The sequence below is a fragment of the Protopterus annectens genome, chromosome 8.part0 (genome assembly GCF_019279795.1).
Source record: "Protopterus annectens isolate FY-2018-M chromosome 8.part0, PAN1.0, whole genome shotgun sequence".
Lineage (NCBI taxonomy): Eukaryota > Metazoa > Chordata > Ceratodontiformes > Protopteridae > Protopterus > Protopterus annectens.
Genome location: NC_056741.1, coordinates 556250096 through 556272403, shown reverse-complemented (window position 1 = coordinate 556272403; position 22308 = coordinate 556250096). Strand labels below are relative to the sequence as shown.

Here is a 22308-nt window from a genome sequence, read left to right as displayed (position 1 = left end):
TGAAGGCGAGATAGACAACTTAACATGCAATTTTGTGACAGGGTACCAGTTGTGATTTTTCATTTATGGTGTACCCTAGACAAGTTAGAACCCTTTTTACAAACGCCAGATGCTTTAGAAGAATATCCTTGTTTTCTGCCTGAATTAGACAATCATCCAGGTATGGATATACTTGAATGTTTCTTTGCCTGCAAAATGCAATTACTGGAGCCAGGCACTTTATGAAGACTCTGGGCGCAGTAGATAAGCCAAAGGGCAGTGCAGACAACTGGTAATGCAGGTACCCTGCTTTGAAGCGGAGGTATCTTCTGCAAGATTCCCTGATTGGGATATGCAGGTAAGCCTAGAGTTACCAACCAGGCATCTTTGCCTAGCATAGGTAGTAACTGTTGAAGAGTCAGCAACTTGAATTTTGGAATGTCCAGAAATGTGTTTAGAGTAGATAAGTCCAGAATTGGACGCCATGATTTGTCTTTTCTGGGTACCAGGAAAAGTCTTGAATAGAAACCTTGTCCCTTTTCCTCTTCTGGCATTGGTTGAATAGCCCCCATGTTCATGAGGGACAGAACTTGTTTCTGGGCCTCTGCCCACTGATTTGGGGGCAGATCTGGCCATCCGTTTGGGATTGGCAATGGGTGGAAATGAAATCTGTATCCCTGGGATACTAGATTTAAAACCCATTTGTCCTGGGTAATAAGTTGCCAGTTTCGTGCATGAAGTGCCAGTTTCCCCTCCAAAGGGGCAGCTAAAAGGTAAGTGCTTGGTGATTGTAGAGGGAAGTCATTGAGACTGTTTACCATAGGGAGGTGCCTTGTTGTTTCCTGATTTGGAGGTGGAGGCACTCCATTGTTTTGTTTTAAAAGTTCCTTTTGACTGAAACCTGGAGCCTTTGGAATGCCAGGATTTGACTTGAGCATATCTCGAAGGGACTGGAAAGGACCAATTCTTAGTAGGCCAGTGTCTACTAAATCTTGGAGGTTGCACTTATAAGAAATCATTCACAGTTTGCATAGATTTAACTTAATCTTCCATCTTTTTTAACACTTCTTCAGTCTTATTACCAAAGAGACTGACCTGTTGTAAAGCAGCATCCAACAATTTTGCTTTAACTTGGACAGGCAGAGTTTGCTCTTTGAGCCAAGTATGCCTTCTTAGCACAGATCCAGTTACAGCAGCCCTGCAAGAGGCCTCCAAGGAATCAAAACCACATTGCAAAGTATGTTAGGCCTCCAAGAAATCAAAACCACATTGCAAAGTATGTTTTCCAACTTGTTCAGCTGAATGTAATAAATCCTGCAAATCTTTATTTTCCACACAGAGATTAACATAATTTTCTGTTTAAGTAGTCCCATGATATGCTGTTGATATTTAAGCATATGAAATTGACAGTGTAAAGCCCTGATTGCCAAGGTTGCAGACGTGTAAACCTTCTTACCCCATCTATCCAGTGCTCTGGAATCTCTTATCAGAAGGGGTAGGATTTTTAGCAGTAGAGGCCTTAATGCCCTTGGGACCCTGAGAAATGGTTTCAGGATCAGCCGTAGGATTTTTGAAAAGGAATTTGTGGGAGTCAGGAACCCTGTAGTATCTGTCTGGCTTACTAGGAGTCAGAGGCAGAGAATCAGGAGTCATACTAGATTCTGAAAAAACATCATAAACAATGTCTAGAACAGGAAGTATAGCCAAAGGCCTATGCCAAGGAAGAAGAAGAAAATCCCTAAGTCTCTTTTTAGAGTCATAGAAATCCTGACTTTCCCAGTGGAAATGTTCCCTTAAGGTATGCAAAGTTTCTCCAAAAGAGAAATCCTCAGGGGGAGAAGTAGAAGGAATGGAATATTCTGTCAGAGTCCTCATAAGTAGGTATAGATAAATCCTGTTCAGTAGAAGAATCAGAAAAAATAGAATCCTGATCAGAAGATTCATAATCAATGTCTTGCCTAGGCCTCTTAGCAGGAGGGGGTTGGCTACCCCTGATCAAGGTAATTAAATCTTCAGCCATTTTGATCATTTGCTTTTTAGGCATAGGGGCCTGCACACGTGGCCCAAACGTCGTTTTTTTTAGACATAGAAGTAGAGTTTGGCCTTAGTTTTGAAGATGGCGTCGGTTTAATATACAAATCTTTAGGCCTGAAAACACCCTCAGAAGCTGGTGCCTGCACAGCGGCTCCGGATCCATCTAAGGTAGAGACATCCGCGGGTAAGCATCTCGTGGCATACCGGCGGACTAGCGACTGGCTTAGGAGAAGCGTCGTTGTCAGTTTTGGACCTCGACGGCCTCTGCCTTTTTTTTTTTAGGTATTCCGGTAGTCGGACTGCTAACAGAAGTCATTTCTGGATAGTTAAATCGTGAGACAAAATATTTAGAAGCAAAAATGTACCGATGTTTAATAGTGCGTTGATTAAATCTAGCACAAAAACGACAACAGGGTACGTTATGATCAGGGCCTAGGCAAGGAATACAGTACAAATGAAAATCCTTATGAGGTATTTGCTACCCACAAGTAATGCAATTATTAACTTTTACTGACATCGGTAAGGAGCAAGAAAAAGTTTCCCCAACGGGGTACTTAGCTTTTAGTTGAATACTTTGGTTCTGAAACTCGAAAACGAAATATTCAAGAGTCAGCCAACTGGCACTTGCGAACTGCTTCTGCTTTGGGCACCGTGCGGCAAGAAAGACTGATGTAATGTCATCGGCTGCATGTTTTATACCCCTGACGACCGAAGAAGGGACAGCAACTGACGCAGGACCTAAGACTTTGTTAATCAGGCAGACTGAGGGCAACCTGCCAGGAGATTACCCAAATGTAATGACTGCAACAGTGAAACACGAAGAACATCTGTGCTATGTTCTTCGTATTTCACTGTTGTAGTCATTACATTTGGGTTGATTCCCAAAGCTAAGGAAGGGAAGAGGAATTTAGAGAGCATTAGGACCAGCTATTAAGCCCTGAAAGACTGCAGTGGCAAAACCTGCTCTGGATTTAGAAAAAATAGGCATGTGGTAATGCTTGGTGAAGGTTTGTACTGAGCTCCAGGTAGCAGCTTCTAGGATGTCCCTGGTAGGGACTCCTCTGAGGAAGACTGTAGAGGTAGATGCAGCATTGGTGGAATGTGATTTTATCCCCTGTGGGGTAGGTTTTCCATGGTGCTTATAGCAGAAATTAATGCAATGGGCTATCTATTTAGAAATGGTTTGCTTTGAAATGGCCTTCCCCTCTGCCCCTGCAGCAAAGCAAACTTGCAGCTGTTCAGATTTTGAGAGGCTTGGTCCTGTCCAAATGAAATCTAAGTTGTCTGTGCACGTCCAAAGAGTGCAGCATTCGTTCACCTTTATTTTGTGGATTCGGGAAAAAAAGTAGGCAAACGAATGGACTGATTTAGGGCCACACTAGACACCAGCTTGGGCATAAAGGAAGGACTGGTCCTGAGGGAAACCCTGTCTGCATGGAAGATAATGAAGGGCACCACTGCCATGAGGGCCTGTAATTCAGACACTCTTCTTGCTGAAGTGATGGCAAGAAGGAAGGCTGTTTTCCAAGAAAGGAATTTCAGCTCTGCAGTTGCAGCTGGTTCAAATGGAGGGAGAGTGAGCTTTTCCAATACACAGTTAAGGTCCCAGGCTGGAGTAGGGGCTCACCTGAGGGGTCTTAAATTTTTGGCCCCTCTGAGGAACTGCTTTAGCAGGGAGTGAGAGAAAATGGGGTGGTTCAGTATTATAATGTGCTGAAATGGCAGAGGCATGAATTTTAGTGGATGAGAAGGATAGGCCCTTCTGGAGCATTTCTGTTAAGTACTGAAGAACATGAGGTAAAGCTGGGCACTGTTGTGCCCATCCCCTGAGTTAGGCTCCAGGAACAGTATCTTTTCCACTTTTCAGCATAAGATATTCTAGTGCTAGGCCTCCTTGCTTCCAAAATAACATCCAGCACCTGCTTACTGAGAAATGCTATTGGAGAGCTCAAGGGATTAGCCAGGCTGCAAGGTTCAGGGTTTGAAGCTGAGGGTGTAAAATCTAGCCCGCCTGCTGGGACAGCAGGGAAGGTGTCTGAGGTAGGTGCCATGGCTCCAGCAGTATCATACTGCGCAAGAGGGGGTACCAATGCTGACGTGGCGAGTCTGGTGCAATCAGTATTGTCCTTGGTTTGTCCTGTTTGATCTTTAGCAGAACCTTCGAGAGGGGAGGCAGAGGGGGAAAGGCATAAACAGAGAGGCTTTCCCAGGTAAAGGACAGGGCATCCACTTTCCATGCTTGACTGTGGGAAATCCTTGTGCAGAATTTGTCCAATTGGTAGTTCTGGGGGGAGGCAAACAGGTCTATTTCTGGAGTCCCCCCATTTGTTCAAGAGGTTGAATATTTTTTGGTTCCAGTTTCTATTTGTGTGGGTCCATGAGATTTCTGCTTAGGTCGTCTGCCAGTGAATTTAGCTTGCCTGGCAGGAACTGAGCTTGTAGGTGCACTTGGTAGCTCAAGGCGGTCTTCCACAGAGCCATGGCTAGTCTGCAGAGAGGGTATGAGTGGGTGGAACTGAGCTTGTAGGTGCACTTGGTAGCTCAAGGCGGTCTTTCCACAGAGCCATGACTAGTCTGCAGAGAGGGTATGAGTGGGTTCCCCCCTGCTTGTTTATGTACCACATAACTGTGGTGTTGTCTGTCTTTACCAATAATTGTCCTGGAAGGATGTGGTCCTTGAAGGCTGTCAGGGAATTCGGATCTATATTAGATCACTGAACGCTTAAAAAAGCGAACGGTGACTGACTGAACTTATGTAAGCGAAAGCTTACAATCTCGAACTGTCAAAACAGTGATTTTTTTCCTAGGGAAAAAAAACCCTGTTCCAAAACACATATACACAACACAAGCACACCAAACAAACAGCAATCCACACACATACACCTAAAATCTGACACCTAACCCTACACTAAACTTTACACACACCACTAACTATCCACTTACCTTAACCCAAACCCTAAGGTCCGTCACTATCGCACACTCACCTCACCCGCTCCCTAACCCTAACTCACCTAACCCGCCCTAACCCTCATGTCCACACAATCGCACACATACCTAACCCGCGCACTATCCCTAACTCACCTAACCCTCCCTAACACTCACATGCACACAATCGCACACTTACCTGAACCCGACCCGTAACTTCCAACCGCAGCACTAAAAATACCGAAGCAACAGAAACGGACAACCAAATTCTTTCCCTAGGAAAAAATTAGGGTTTCTGTTGCTTCGATATTTTAAGCTTTCACTTACATAAATTCAATCAATCACCGTTCACTTTTTTAAGCGTTCGGTGATCTAATTATAGACCCGGGAATTCTGTACAGCTAACATTTCTTTTTGGTTAATATGCAGGTGCATCTGACTCGAGTTCCATTTGCCCTGAATGCACTGCCAAATGAGCCCCACATGCATAGTCTGATGCATCTGTTTTTAGGGTTTGGGCGGCAGGGGGTAGACTGAAAGGGAGCCCCTTGTTGAGGTGGAAGGCCTCTGCCCACCAAAGGAACTCTGTCTTTATATAAGGAATGATAGGAATCATTGTTTCCAGGTCCTGAGAATCTTGGCACCATAGGCTTTTTAGATACCATTGTAGTTTCCTCATATGCAGTCTTGCATATGGAATTAATAAAATGCAAGAGGCCGTGAACCCCATGGCTTGCAGAATTTTCCTTGCAGATAGCTGGGTCTATATGGCCAGTAATTTGAAGTAGGCTGTCAAATAAACTTGTTTCTCTGGCGTGAGGAAAGCCATCTGGGAAGTTGTGTTCAAGCTTGCTCTCAGGAATACAATCTGTTGGCAGGGTACTAGGTGAGATTTATTTTCGTTTATGGTGTACCCCAGCGAGGTTAGAAGTTTCTTTACAAATGCCAGATGTTTTAATAGCGTGTCCTGGCATTCTGCCTGAATCAGACAATTGTCCAAGCATGGGTATATATGAATACTTCTCTGCCTGCAAAATGCAATGGCTGGAGCTAGACACTTTGCGAATACCCTGGGCGCAGTAGATAAGCCAAAGGGAAATGCGGAGAACTGATAGTGCATGTAGCCTGCTGTGAAGCGTAGGTATTTCCTGCAAGATTCCCTTTTTGGAATGTACAGGTAAGCTTAAGTCTAAGGTTGCCTACCCCCTCTTTGCCTAGCATAGGAAGCAGCTGTTGAAGTGTTAGCATTTTGAATTTTGGGATTACCAAAAAGGTGTTTAGAATAGAGAGGTCCAGGACAGGACGCCAGGAGCTGTCTTTTCTGGGTAAAACAAGAAGCGATGTCCTGAGCGTCCAGAAGCTTTATTGCTCACACAAATTTCGATAAAAATAATAAAAATACAACTTAAAAAGAAATACAACTTAAAAAGAAATACTGAGCGCTTTCACCCGCTCCAAATAATGCGGGTTTCTTCAGAGTACAAATGTCATATGTTTACACCAGCCTTATATAGTAAAAAAATTAAATATGTAAATTGGATAATTATTTGATTATTACGCAACACTAATTCTAAATGATACTTGGAATTGTGTGTTTAATAACAATAGAGGATTTAAAGAGACCCTAGGTTCACACCCGAGAATAACATATAGTAGGGGTACCAATCTGAAGGAGATTTTTGAAAGTAGGGTGTCTGGATTTAAGATATCAAATATGAAGAAATGTGGATTTTGTAAAAGTTGCAAATACATTAATGATGGACCTTATTGTACAGTGTATGATTATGGGAAAACACTTCAATGCCCGGGACAATGTAACTGCAATACGAAAATGGTTATTTACCTAGCTAGTTGTATTTCATGTCCTGCATACTAAGTAGGTAAAACTAAGAGAAAATTAAAAGAAAGAATTATGGTGCATGCAAGAGACATTAAACACAAAAAAGAAACTAATGCTCTCTATGTTCATAGTACTACATGCTGCAACTTTAAAAGATTTATCTTTTTCATAATAGACAGAATACACAATCCCTGGGAAAAGGAAGGTGACTTAGATAACTTATTGCTAACTAAGGAGTGCCTGTGGCAGCTTCGATTTAATGCTAGTACTACACCGGGATTGAATGGGCACATCAGTATTGCTAGTATTTTGAAATACAAATCATTATGCATTTGACTAGGTCTTTAAGAGAGAAAATTTATATGCGTCATGTAGAAATAAATATATTGTCATGCCTTTTAATTACTAACCCACAAAATACTACACTACGAGTGAGTGTCAGAAAACACTCCATTGTATGTGATGTATTAATTGTTATTGTATTTTTACTTATTAATACTAATGTTAAAACATCAGTTTTAATTTTTACTAAATCACTCTTATTACATTATCAACTAAAAAACTCTACAATTGGTTTTTATCAACACACTATATTTTATGTAATACATGAGTTTGGATTATTAATATGAACAATGTCAATTTTTAGTACGTCTTTATTATATAATATTTATGTTATATATTTGGACACATATTTTTGACATTCATGTATATATTTTATATAAACATTTAAGTGTAAACAACTATGGATTTATATTTATAACTTGTATTTATTTTACTATTTATATAATTATATAACTACTTATTTACATATTAAACATTATTATTTATACATATATATATTTATTTATTAAATACATTTAACATTATTTTTATAATATATTTATTTAATATAATTGTATTTATAAAAATTATATTTATTAACTGATTAATTCTTACATATTTTTAAGTAGTTACATAAACACACACAATTTTAAGTTTTATGCCCTCATAAATAAATATTACGTCTTTTTAGTTACATACTTTACAAACTTCCTTTAAAAGTTATACAAAACTCACTTATATTGTTTAAGATTAACAGTTTGGTTTAAGGGTTAATATTCAAGAAAGAAATAAGATTAAAAATAAAAATAATCAGTACTTTGTATTAGCGTTGCGTAATAATCAAATAATTATCCAATTTACATATTTAATTTTTTTACTATACAAGGCTGGTGTAAAGATATGACATTTGTACTCTGAAGAAACCCGCATTATTTGGAGCGGGTGAAAGCGCTCAGTATTTCTTTTTAAGATGTATTTCTTTTTAAGTTGTATTTTTATTATTTTTATCGAAATTTGTGTGAGCAATAAAGCTTCTGGACGCCCAGGACATCGCTTCTTGTTTTACTGGTCTTTTCTGGGTACCAGGAAAAGTCTTGAGTAAAAACCTTGTCCCCTTTCCTCTGCTGGGACAGGTTGAATATCTCTAACACTTAGAAGAGAGAGAACCTCCTGTTGAGCCTCTGCCCACTGATTTGTGGGTAGGTCTGGCCAACCGTATGGGGTTGGTAAGGTGTGGAAGTGGAATCTGTATCCTTGGGAAACTATATTTAAAACCCATTTGTCCCATAATATGCTGCTGATACTTTAACATATGAAACCGGCAATTTAAGGCCCCAATGGCCAAAGTAGCAGAAGTGTATATCTTCTTACCCCAATCTGTCCAAGTCCCTGGAATCTCTATTAGAGGGGGTAGGGTTTCTGGCAACAGTAGCCTTAATGCCCTTTAGTCCTTGGGAAATGGTCTCTGGATCCGCAGTAGGATTCTTGAAGAGGAACTTGTGAGAGTCAGGTACTCTGTAATACCAGTCAAGTTTTCTGGGAGCTGGAGGTGTCTGGGGCCAGGCTAGATTCCAAGAAGGCATCATCTACAATGCCCAGAACAGGAGGGACAGCTAAAGGCCTGTGTTGAGGGAGGAGTAAGAATTCCCTAACCCTCTTTTTGGAGGCAAAAGGAAAAATCTTCTGGAGGGGAAGCAGAGGAAATGGAATCCTCTGCATCAGAATCCTCATAGGTAGATAAGGGCAAATCCTGGTAATCAGAAGAAACAGAAATTTCAGAATCCTGATCAGAACAATCAGAAGGAAAATCAGTTCTATGTCTCTTAGACGGGGAAGGCTGGCTTCCCCTAATTAAAGTAATAAGGTCTTCAGCCATTTTAAGCATTTGTTTTTTAGGCATATGGGCCTGACCATGTAGTTTGGACGTCGGTTTTCTAGGCGTGGGTCGAGTTTTAGGTCTTGAAGAAGAAAATGGCGTCAGTTTAAAATACAAATCTGTAGGCCTGAATACACCCTCAGAAGCCGGTGCCTGCACAGCGGCTCCGGACCCATCCAAAGTAGAGACATCCGCAAGTTCCATAGTCAAAGCACCTCGCGGCATACCGGACTCCGAATGGGTCTCAGTAGAGGCCTGCAAATCTGAAGTAGTTGGTATCAGGGGCTGTGAAAGCGCCTCACTGAGTACCAGCAAACTGGCCACTAGCTTAACGGAAGCGTCATCGGCAGTTTTGGACCTATGCAGTCTGTCTCTATCTTTATCCTTATGTTTTTTTCAGAATATCGGTAGTCGGATGGCTTACCAAAGCCATTTCTGGATAGTTAAACTGAGTACCAAAATAATTTGATGCAAAAATAGACGAATAGTTCGGGGGTTGAATAAGGCACAAAATTGACAGCGAGGGAAGTCGTGGTCTGGACCTAAGCAAAGAATGCAGTATGAATGAAAGTCTTTATGAGGTATTTGCTTTCCACAGGTAAGACAATTGTCAACTTTTACTGACATTTTACTGACATCGGTTAATAGCAAGAAAAAGGATCCCCAACGGGGTACTTAGCTTTTTTTGAAGACTTCGGTTCTGAAACTCGAAAATGAAAATTTCAGGAGTCGGCCGACCGGCACTTGCAAACTGCTTCTGCTATGGGCACTGTGTGGCAAGAAAGACTGATGTAATGGCGTCGGCTGCATGTTTTATACCCCTGACGACCTGATGTCATGGATGAAGAGACCGCATCCGATGCAGGAATCCAAGACTTTGACATTCACAGGCCGGCTGAGGGCTACCTGCAGGCAGATAACCCAAATGTAATGACTGCAACATTGAAACATGAAGAACATCAGTGGCGTTGTCTGTAAACACTTTCAGAGGGCCTGGTTGAAAGAGGATGAAAGCCCTGTAAAGCCAGAATCAGAACCCTCATTCCTTGATGTTGATGTGTTCTCTCCTTTGAGATGGAGACCAAAGGCCCTGAACCTTCTTGGAAGAAAATGCTGACCCCCACCCTGTATCTAAGGCATCTGTGAACAGATGTTGAGATGTATGAGGCAGAAGAAGAGGAGGGCCAGGACTCAGAGTAAGCTGTTCAATCCATCAATGAAGCTCTGTTTTTAGACTGGGGAGGACAGGAATCACAAACTCTAGAGGGCGAGACCATGCTGTGTCCAAACTTACTTTAGGTACCACTAAAATTTCCTCATGTGGAGTTTTGCAAAGGGCAGCATGGGAATAGTGGAAGCCATGAACCCAAGAAGTCTTAGAAACTCTCTGGCTGTAATCGAGGGGAGAGGCAGAAGGTTTTCCAGAAAGGCAGTGAGGGTATGAACTTTGTCTGAAGGAAGAAATAAAGTACAGTTTTGTACCTACCATAAATGTAGATGTCCGATAGATATGCAACTGCAGTCCTGACATATGGGTTGTCCTGCCTCAGGCAGCCCTTCGGTCGGCCGGATTCTAAAGTCTGGGTCCGGCATCGGCTGATGTCGCCTCTTCCCTGACGTCAGAGCGGCTGGGGTATAAAAGCATCAGCCGACGCCATCTTCTTCAGTGTTTCTTGCCCCAGATGCCAGGTGCCCTCCAAGGAAGGCTAAATTTAGAGAATGGATAAAAATTCCAGACATGCACAACAGTAATAAACAGATACACCATAACAGATATCCCCAGCTAATTTGAAAAAGGGGGAGTGGACCCTAAAAAAGAGAATTACAGAGGGGTAGGAGGGAGGGAAAAAGTACAGTTTTGTACCTACCATAAATGTAGATGTCCGATAGGTATGCATCTGCAGTCATAACATAAGGTTGTCCTGCCTCAGGCAGCCCTTCGGTCGGCCGGATTCCAAAGTCTGGGTCTGGCCTCGGCTGATGTCGCACTTTCCCCGACGTCAGAGCGTCTGGGGTATAAAAGCATCAGCCAACGCCATTTTCCTCAGTTTTTCTTGCCCCAGATGCCAGGTGCCCTCTAGGAAGGCTAAATTTGGATAAATGCTGAAAAGTTCCAAACATTTGCAAATTATATACATGTATTAACAAACAAATACACCATAATAGATTCCCCCAGCTAGCTGAAAGAGGGTCGGACATCTACATTTATGGTAGGTACAAAACTGTACTATGTCCTTCAAGGATGCATCTGCAGTCATAACATATGGGTAGAATACCATAGCCAAACTGGGGGAGGTGGTACTAAGAGAAGGATGGTGTAGTTAAGATCCCCTGCAGCACTGCAGTTGCAAACCCTGCTCGGGATCTGGAGTATAAAGGTAGATTGTAATGCTTGGCAAATGTATGCACGGAGCTCCAAGTAGCAGCTTCTAAAATGTCCTTGGTAGCCACCCCTCGTAGGAAAGCTGTAGTGGTGGCTGTGGCCCTTGTTGAGTGAGGCCTGATATTTTCAGGAACTGTCTTTCCATGAAAGGAGTAACAAAAGCGATGCAATTTCCTATCCATTTTGAAATTGTCTGTTTGGAAATTGCTCTTCCTTGCACCCCAGTTACATATGCTACAAAACGTTGGTCAGTTTTTCTGCTAGTTTTCGTTCTGTTCAAATAGTAGCGTAGTTGTCTGTGTATATCCAGGGTGTGCAAAAGTTTTTCCCCTTTGTTTTGTGGGTTAGGGAAGAACGTAGGCAAGTGAATAGCTTGGTTCAAGGATACCCTAGATACCACCTTTGGCATGAAAGTAGGATTGGTTCTTAGTGACACTCTATCCTGGTGAAAAATAAGAAAAGGCTGCACTGCCATTAATGCTTGTAACTCAGATACTCTTCTTGCTGAAGTGATTGCCAGAAGGAATGCAGTTTTCCGAGATAGAAACTGTAGGTCTGTTGATGCTGCTGTTTCAAAAGGAGGTAGTGTCAGTTTTTCCAGCACAAACTTGAGATCCCATGCAGGTAGAGGGGGTCTTCTTGGAGGTTTAACATTTTTGATCCCTCTCAAAAATTGCCTGAGAAGAGGGTGTGAGAAGATAGGTGGATCCATATTGTATTCTGCTGAAATTGCTGAAGCATGAATCTTAATGGAAGAATAAGACAGGCCATTGTGGAACAATTCTGCTAAGTATTCTAGGATGTGTGCTAGGTTTGCCACTGTGACATCTGTGCCCTTTGATGAGCTCCAAATGAGAAATCTCTTCCATTTAGCTGAGTATGTCTTCCTTGTGGAAGGTCTGCGAGCCTCCAGGATAATGTCCTTCACCCTCTGAGATAAAATAGTTTGGTTGGGATTGAAGGAATTTTCCAGGCAGTTAGCTGCAATGTTTTCAAGTTGGGATGCAGGGTCCTGAAATTGTTCTGCGTTAGAAGAAGAGGCCATAGGGGAAGAGGCCATGAATTTGCCTGAGACATGCTTCTCAATAGTGGGTACCAGTGTTGTCTTGGCCAGTCCGGAGCTATTAGTATCACTTTTGGCTGTTCCTCCCTGATCTTCAGTAGAACCTTGTACATCAATGGGAGAGGTGGAAAGGCATATACTGTTAGGGCATTCCAGCTGAAAGAGAGAGTCCACCCTCCATGCTTGTGGGTGGTATGTCCTTGAGCAGAATGTCTTCAGTTGGTGGATGAGTGGGGAGGCGAACAGATCTATCTCCGGCATTCCCCATGTCTTTGTTATGAGTTTGAAGATGTCTGGATGCAGCATCCATTCGTGTGCATTCATGGTAGTTCTGCTTAAGCTGTCTGCTAGTGCATTTTCTTTTCCTGGTACGAATTTGGCCTGCAGCTGGATATTGAGATTCAGGCATAGATTCCACAGATTCCTAGCCATCCGGCATAGAGGGTAGGAATGTGTGCCTCCCTGTTTGTTTATGTACCACATGACCGTGGTGTTGTCTGTCCTTATTAACAGATGTCCTTGTTGGAGGAAGGGTCTGAATGCCTCGACTGCATGCCTCACTGCCAGCATTTCCTTTTGGTTTATGTGCATGCTTAGTTGCCCTTGAGGCCTTAGGCCTTGGATACATTTGTCCTCCATGTGTGCTCCCCATCCTCGGTCTGAGGCGTCCGTGGTGATGGTCTGCCTTGTTTTTGGTTTGTTGAAAGGCAACCCTCTGTTGGACTGGCAGGCCTGAGCCCACCACAGGAATTCCTTTTGAAGGCATGGAATGATTGGTATCATGGTTTCTAGACTGTGACTGTGTTGAGACCATACACTCCTTAGGTACCATTGTAATTTCCTCATATGCAGCCTGGCATGTGGGATTAAAATTATGCAGGATGCCATGTAACCCAGGGCCTGCAGGACTTTCCTTGCAGTAAGCTGCGTTTGTCTTGTCAGAATCATGAAGTAATCTGGAAGTTGTTTTTGTTTTTCTTCTGTGAGAAAAGCCATCTGGGTGATTGTGTCCAGATCTGCACCCAAAAAGGTTATCCTTTGGGATGGTACTAGTCTTGACTTTTGGATGATGACTGTGTATCCCAAGGTCTGTAGCAGGTGAATGGCATAGGCCAAGTCCTTTAACAATTTTTTCTTGTTGTCCGCTTGTATTAGGCAGTCGTCCAGGTATGGATAAATTTGAATTCCCTGAAGTCTGCAATGTGCAATTACTGATGCCAGGGCATTTCGTGAATACTCTGGGTGCAGTAGATAAGCCAAAGGGCAATGCTGAGAACTGATAATGCTCTGATCCTGCAAGAAATCTGAGGTGTCTTCTGCAATCTGGTCGGATAGGGACGTGCAGGTATGCCTCCTTGAGATCTAGAGTCACCAGCCAAGACTCCTTGCCCAACATGGGAAGAAGTTGCTGTAGGGTCAGCATTTTGAATTTTGGCACAATGAGATAAGTGTTCAGTGCGGACAGGTCGAGAATAGGCCTCCATTGGTTTTCTTTTCTTGGTACAAGGAATAGTCTGGAGTAAAATCCTTGGCCTTGTTCTGTACATGGTACCCTTTCTATAGCTTTCATCTGAAGTAAATTGCTGATTTGTCTTAAAGCCTCTGCCTTCTGGCTTGGTGGAAGGTTTGGCATTCCGCTTCTTTTTGGCAAAGTGTGGAAGTGAAACCTGTATCCTTTGTCTATTATTTGCAATGTCCATGTATCCTTTGTAATGCAATGCCAGTTTTTTGAGAATAAAGCCAGCTTTCCGCCCAAGGGTGCTTCCAGTTGATCCCTGGTAGGCGGAATCAGAGTCAAGTCATTGGGTCTGTCCTGTAGTAGTGGTTGTAGTTGTAGCTGTTGCACTACTCCTCTGGTTGGCAGGCTGCCACTGAAGGCCTCTGTAGGGGCCCTTCGATTGACCTCTGCCTCTAGGGCGCCTGTTCCTGCCTCTCTTTGCTCTGGACGAGTCTGGAAAGGACCAATTCTTTGTAGGCCAGTTTCTGCTGAATCTCGGTGGTTGAACTTGCAGGAAATCTTTAACTGTTTGCACAGATTTTGCTTTTTCTTCAACCTTTTTTAGAATCTCCTGTGCAGGGGAGCCAAATAAATTTTGTTTCTCCATTGGAGCATCGAGGAGTTTAGCTTTGACATGGTCTGGCAAAGATTGCTCCTTCAGCCAGGCATGCCTACGAATAACTGCCCCAGTCATAGCTGATCTACATGAAGCCTCCAGTGCATCATAGCCACATTTTAAAAAATGATTACTAATCTGTTGTGAGTTATGTACCAAATCCTGAAGGGATTTACGGTCTAAGGGTTCAGGAGAAGAAAGTTTCTTATTCAGTTGATCTAACAAAAATTCTTGGTATTGTATGATATGGAATTGACAGTTTAATGCCCTGGCAGAAAGAGTAGCAGATGTATAAACCTTTTTTCCCCATCTCTCTAAAGCTCTAGACTCTCTTTCAGAGGGTAGGGGATTTTTGGCAGTAGCGGCTGCAACCCCTTTAGGGCCCCGAGAAATAGTTTCTGGGTCTGCAGCATGGGCTTTATACAGATGGAAATGAGAATCCGGGACCTTGTAATATCTGTCAGGTTTGGCAGGGGCCGGAGGAAGAGAATCAGGGGCTGTACTGACATCATTGTACACATCATCAATTACATTTAGAACAGGAGGTATAGCTAAGGGCCTATGCTGAGGCAAATGCAAAAAGGTCCTTAATCTTTTTCTAGAATCAGAGAAATCCTGACCTTGCCATTAAAAGTGCTCTCTCATGGAGTGTAAAGTCTCCCCAAAGGAAAATTCTTCAGGAGGGAGGCAAGGATAGATTCCTCTGCATCTGAATCCTCATAAGGCGAGTAAGCCCCTTCCTGGTGGTCTGACAAATCAGATCCATCCGTGGAGTAATCTGAGGAGTGAGGTTCAGAGGGGTCAGTCCTGGGCCTTTTGTCTGGAGGAGGTTGAGAGGCCCTGTCTGGGTGAGGTTGTGAACCCCTAATTAAGGAGATAAGGTCCTCAGCAAGGCTGAGAATCTGTGAACTAGTGGAAGGCCTCTGGGATGTAGATTTGGCAGGCAAAGCTTTTGAAAGTTTGGCAGCTTTAGCCCTGGAGAAGGCCTTACTAGACATAGAAGCTGGGGGCCTAGCTGTCCCACGTGCAGGGGTAGAAATGTCCAAAGGTATGGTGTCGGACAAATCCTGAACACTAGCTTAGGTAGGGAGTTCTGAAGCCGACTCAGCTGGGGCCTCTCTGGCCTCGGTGGTCGGAAGTATGGTTTCGGAAATAGGAATCGGCGTGGACTCTGTTTCGGCCGAAACCGAGACACTCGCGGTAGGCCTAGCCGTGGTTTCAGCCGAAACTGTGGGCCGCGAGTGTCGGTCCTTTTCCTTGTGTTTTTTGACCATATGCGAAGTCGGAGTCTCCGACGGCATTTTATAAGCAAAAGCGGCTCCAAAAAATTCCTCTGCAAACTCCGACAGACGTCTAAGAGTCCGTCGGTTGAAGGAGGCACAGGCTAAACAAGCTGACACGTCGTGGTCTGGGCCTAAGCAAGGAAGGCAGTAAGAATGGAAATCCTTATGAGGTATTTGTTTCCCACAAGTTAAACAATTATTTACTTTGTCTGACATCGGCTGAAGCAAGAAAGAGTCCCCAACGGGGTACTTAGCTTTTTTCGAAGTCTTCGGTAGCTGAAATCTCTGGATCTGACTGACCGGCACTTGGGAACAGCTTCTGCTTCGGGCACCGCGTGGCAAGAAAGACTGAGGAAAATGGCGTCGGCTGATGCTTTTATACCCCAGACGCTCTGACGTCGGGGAAAGTGCGACATCAGCCGAGGCCAGACCCAGACTTTGGAATCCGGCCGACTGAAGGGCTGCCTGAGGCAGGACAACCATATGTTATGACTGCAGATGCATCCTTGAAGGACATCCTGACTGCAGTTGCATATCTATCGGACATCTACATTTATGGTAGGTACAAAACTGTACTATGTCCTTCAAGAATGCAACTGCAGTCCTGACATATGGGTTGAATACCATAGCCAAGCTGGGGGTGGTAGGATCTAAGATAAGGATGGTGTAGCTAAAATGCCCTGCAGGACTGCAGAAGCAAAGCCTGCTCAGGATCTGGAATATAAAGGCAGGTTGTAATGCTTGGAAAATGTATGCACGGAGCTCCATGTAGCAGCTTCTAGAATGTCCTTTGTAGCCACCCCTCTTAGAAAGGCTGTGGAGGTGGCTGTAGCTCTGGTGGAGTGTGGCCTGATATTGGCTGGCACACCTTTTCCATGGAAAGAGTAGCAGAATCTGATGCAGTTTCCAATCCATTTTGAAATTGTTTGTTTGGAAATTGCCTTTCCTTGTACTCCAGCAGCGTAAGCTACAAATAGTTGGTCAGACTTTCTGCTGGCCTTTGTTCTGTCCAAGTAGTAGCGCAATTGCCTGTGTATGTCCAAAGTGTGCAGAAGCTTTTCTCCTTTATTTTGAGGATTGGGAAAGAAAGTAGGCAGGTGAATTGCTTGATTTAGAGAAACCCTGGATATCACTTTTGGCATGAATGAAGGATTGGTTCTTAAAGAGACTCTGTCCTGATGGAAAATTAGAAATGGAGGTACTGCCATGAGGGCCTGTATCTCCGAGACACTTCTTGCTGAAGTAATTGACAACAGAAAAACTGTTTTCCAGGAGAGAAATTGCAATTCTGAAGATGCTGCAGGCTCAAAAGGAGGAAGAGTTAATTTTTCCAAGACGAAATTGAGGTCCCATGCAGGCACTGGTGGTTTTCTTGGAGGTTTAATATTCTTTATCCCTCTTAGAAACTGTCTTAGCAAAGGATGTGAAAACACAGGTGGATCACAGTTGTATTTTGCTGAAATTGCTGAAGCGTGTATTTTTATGGGGGTATAGCTAAAGGCCTGTGCTGGTTAACTTAAGGAAAGTCCGAAGCCTTTTCCTGGAGTCGGAGAAATCCTGGCCCTGCCACTGAAAATGCTCTCTCATGGAGTGAAGAATTTCCCCAAAAGAAATATCCTCAGGAGGAGAGGCAGAGGGAATGGATTCATCAGCATCAGAATCCTCGTAGGCCGGGAAGAATTAGGTTCATAGGTTTATACTAGGCTATCTGCCCTAAGGCATTTATAAGCCTATCCCAGAGTTTTTGTGGCTTACGCCACCCCTTATGTTAAAAAATACTGTGCCCATTAGTTTATTTTAGTTTATTGTGCCTCTGTCCAGCAGTGACACAGAGATGATTCCCGGGGTAAACCTACGATCTCCCATCCACCGGTCAAGATTTCTCTTGAACAGAGCCAGCGAGGTGCTCTGCCTCACATGGACCAGGATTTTATTCCACAACATAGGGAGTCTCTGGGTGACAAATCTATCCCTCCAGCATGTCCTATTTATATCCGTGCTAAGGTTTAAGTCGCTTGCTCTAGTGGATCTGGTAGATTTGGATTTTTTGAGGTGGAGCATGTCCATTAATTCCGGGTTGGACATGGCCTTGTATGTCAGGCACAGGTCACCTCTGAGCAGACGGTATGCGACTGAATAGAGCTGGAGTTACTTCAGTCTGGCAGCATATGACAAATTTTGGAGTCCCTTTATCCTTTTGGTGAGGAACTTTTGGGGTCTCTCCAATTGCTGCAGGTGTCGGGTGAGATACATCCCGAATGGGGCATTGTACTCGATCATTGGTCTGATAAGTGAAGAGTACAGGGGAACAATGACCTCACTTGATCTGGATGTGAATCCCTTCATGATCAGGTGGGCAATGTAGAAGGTTTTTCTAACCACTTTAGCAATGTGAGTGTCAAAAGAAAGGCCACTGTCAACCTGGGTCCCCAGGTCCCTGATAACCTCTTCTGTGCTTAGTGGATTGCCACCTATATGGTAGCTTGGGGTCACCTTGTTGTTCCCGAAGGGTATGACTACACATTTTTTGGCATTTAACTTCAGGCCATGGCTCTGGCACCAGCTATCAGTTTCCGTGAGACCCCTCTGAAGGATATCTGTGTCCGATGTACTTTCCACTATGGCTCCCAGTTTGCAGTCATCTGCAAACTTTGTCAGCCATAGTCCTCCTATGTTAGCCTGTACTTCTGAGAAGTAGATGCCGAACAACAAGGGGCCAAGGACTGAGCCCTGTGGGACACCACTTGTGACCGGCTTGGAATCTGACATGGCGCCAGCTACTCTAACCCTGTGGGTTCTGTCCTTTAGCCAGTTTGCAACCCATCTTGTGACATATGGGTTTACATTTAAGCTGGTAAGTTTCTCTATAAAACCCGAGTGGGGTATTGTGTCGAAAGCTTTTGCAAGGTCAAGGTAGGCTGTATGGACTGCCTTTCCCTCATCAATGGCCTTGGTGACTGTTTCGAAGAAGTCAACCAAGTTCAAAAGGCATGATCTGCCCTTGACAAAGCCAAACTGGGTCGGGTCCAATGTCTGCAAGTCCCCTATGTCTTTGTTTATGAGCTCCATTATGATCCTCTCCATAGCTTTGCAGACCAGGCTTGTTAAGCTTATGGGGCAGTAATTACCAGGGTCCGTAGAGGCACCCCCTTTGTGGAGTGGGACCACAGTTGCCGTACGCCACTCCTTGGGCATGTATCCTGTGGTAAGGCTAAGATTAAACAGCTGCCTTATGTGCGGGTTTAGTTCCTCATTGAGTTCGTGTAGCACACAGCCGGGGACACCATCCGGTCCCATTGATGCTGTGTTTTTAGCTTAGAGACAGCAGCTTTCACCTGCGCATTGGAGATGTCTGGGAGGCTGCACTCCGCCGGGATAGTTATCTCTCCTTTTGGGGGGGAGAGGGGGGTGAAGTTTGCACTGAACCTGTCTGCCAGTATGTTGGCAATGTCTGTGGGTTCAGTGATTTTTGTATCATTTTGGACTAATTCTGAGCATATCTGAGAGTTTCCACCCAGGTTTCTAACATAGGTGAAGAAGGCCTTATGATTGTCTTTTGAATCTATGGCAATTTTTCTCTCAAAGTTGGCCTTGGATGATTTTATGAGTGCTCGTATTTTTTTACTAATAATGATCAAAGGTGTCTTCTCTTTTATGGATTTTGCTCTATCATGTAACAGCTTTCTCCTCTTATTGTAAAGTTTGTTTATGGCTGGGGTCCACCAGACTGGACGTTTGCCCTTGGTGGAAAGAGTCTTGGTTTTATTCGGGATTGCCTGATCCATGCAGTCCTGGAGGTGTTCGTAGAAGGCATTTGTAAGGGCTTCCGCAGCTTGGGTTGTGGTTTCCACTGGCTCGGGGGCCTTGAAGGATACCACACCAGTCTTGAGTAGTGTGAAGTTTGCTTTAGAAGTTCTTCACTGTGGTCTTTTTGTTTGGGGTGGGGCGGGATGTGGATATCCAGTGAGATTAGTTTATGATCTGATCTCACCAATGAGGGATATACTTCCGTGTAGAGCATTTTGTCCCCATGTTTGTGATGATGAGATCTAGTATATTTTCTCCTCTTGTGGGAACGGTGACTAGTTTTTCCATGGCATTTGAATTTATGAACTCCAGGAACCTTTGGGCTAGAAAGTTTGGGCTTGAGTAATGTTCCCAGTCTATATTCGGGTAGTTGAAGTCACCCAATATAATGGTGTTTGGAGATACATTTATACCCTCCAGTGTCTTCAGGAAGGCTGTGTGGGGTTCCTGAGTTTGAGAGGGTGGCCTGTAGCATGCTACAAATTGTAGAGCAGTTTTGCCTATGGTTAATTGCACCTGGATGATTTCCAATGCTTCGTGCGTTGCCACCAACCTGGAGGTGTGGGTATCCTTGATGAATATGGAGACACCCCCTCCTTTTGTGGTGTGGTCCGGGTTTTGGGGCCGGAACGCATGATATGAGGTAAAACCTGATAGTGCCGGGGTGCTCTCAGGAGCCTTGAACCAGGTTTCAGTCACAGCACAGACATCGATGTTCTCCATACTGAGAAGGGCCTAGAGTGCGTGCATTTTGAGATTTAGACTTCTGGCATTGAGCAGCATTACCCTTAGTTTCTTCCCATTTTGTTTTCTAGGGTGGTAGGTTTAGAATTTGAGCCTTGCCTAAAAAGGCACTATGGGGGTGGCAAGAGCCTTAGCCAATATCCGGAATCCCAGGGGTGACAGGTGCAAGCCGTCCCTTGCGAAGCAGCGTGGCTTGTCAAGCATGTCATCCCAGGCAGACAGACACTGGATCCCCTTTGAATGACACCAGAAATTAAGCCAATTGTTAAAGCTGATCATCTTGTCTCTATGTTGTGGCATCATTCTTGGTGAAGGAAGGATGCTGCACAGGGTCAGGGTCATACCTGCCTGGGCTACATAATCAGAGAGCTCCTCTATGTCTCTTTTCATGTAGTCCAGGGAGGTACGTCTCAGGTCGTTCACACCAGCATGGACAATGACTGTGTCATATTTGTACTTGCTGTGGAGTGACCCGAGTGCTTGTATTATGTGTCGGATTCTATTGCCCGATAGGCAGCTTACTGTGACCCTCTCCTTGTTCAGCCTGGTGAGTGGGACGTCAGTGTGTCTGACTATGGAGTCACCTATGACAAGTATGTTTGGTGTTGTATTTGGCCTTAAGGGCTGTGACTGCTTTGCACACTGATTTTGTGTTTTATGTGTTGCCTGTGGTGTGTCATGAGGTGGCGGTTGCTTGGGTGTCTGCTTTGGAGGCCTCTGCTGTTTAGGTAAATTTTTGCTCAGAGCCTCCGAGTATGTCTTTGGGTGTTTATGTGTTTGATTCATTGTTGTGATAGCTTTATGTGAGACTGGTTTTGTGGTGTGTGTAGTTGCCTTCTCCTCCTGTCTGGTCTTGCCAGTCCTGAGTTGAGAGAGCTCAGCCTCCAGTTTGGTTAAATAGCTGCATCTCTCGCAAGTATTTGTGTTATGTGGGAGGAGGAGAGGGTTGTCTGTGTACATGAGGCAATTGTAACATTGCCTCAATATTCCCAGATTCACCAACTGGACAGGAGAGGACGCCAGCATCTGGCCCTTCGACATGCTAGAGAAATTAAGAAGTTTGGGGTGTAACTGAATGAGAGGACTTAGTAAGGAAGTGGGTACTCCTGGGGGGTTCGCTAGTGAGGGACTTTGTATAATACAGAAGTGCTAAGCCTGAAAAGAAGATGCTTTTAAGACAAGTGCTGAGCTTTTTTTTTTTTTTTGGAGAAAAAAAAAAAGCTTTTTAGGAACAAGTGCTGCGCTTTTTAGTTAAGGGATATACTGTTTAGAATACTAGTAGAGCAGTTCTAAGGGAAAAAATGAAGAACAGACTTTATGGAGCCAGAAAAAGTTTAACCTTGTTAAACTGGCGCTGCCCGATGCTGCTCTAGTGGTAACTCCATGCTAAAGCGGGCTTGATAGCAGGGGCTGGAAAGAGCCAGAAATTGATCCAATACGGCCAATAAAACTACAGTTTCAAGTCAGTAACCACTCCCATGGGGGGGGCAGGGGAGCTGCACAATGTTTTTCACTGCCACTGATCAACAGAGAGACTTTCCTTTAGCCCAAGCAAAAATGGCCTCACAGAAACTTACAAACAGTTCAGGAACAGCAAGCCTGTAACTGAACTTAAAAATCTCAGAAAAGTGGGAAAAAAGCAAGATTTTTTTTTTGTTTTTGTTTTTTCAGAAATAGCAGAGGTTCACAAGTAATATCAAGTTATAACAGTGCAGTAAATGACCCCACACAAGAGTGCTAGGTCAAAGACAGAAAATATGAAAGTTTTGAGAAAAAACGATTTTAAAATTAAGTGCAAACAGGAAATTAAGTAAACAGCTTTTGGTTGTGCTCTAAATACAGCTACCAATGCAGAAATCAAGTTTAACAAGCCAGAAAATGCTCAAACTAGGCAACTATGCAGAAAAACTTAGCAAATAAACAGAGAAAAAATACTTAA

The 22308-nt window shown here is 43.8% G+C and overlaps 1 protein-coding gene across 2 annotated transcripts in view; it reads right to left on the bottom strand.

The window, feature by feature from the left end:
• The window catches only part of ENSA (endosulfine alpha), a 494566-nt gene that overhangs the window by 73598 nt on the left and 398660 nt on the right, over positions 1-22308 (bottom strand). The window lies entirely within an intron of this gene.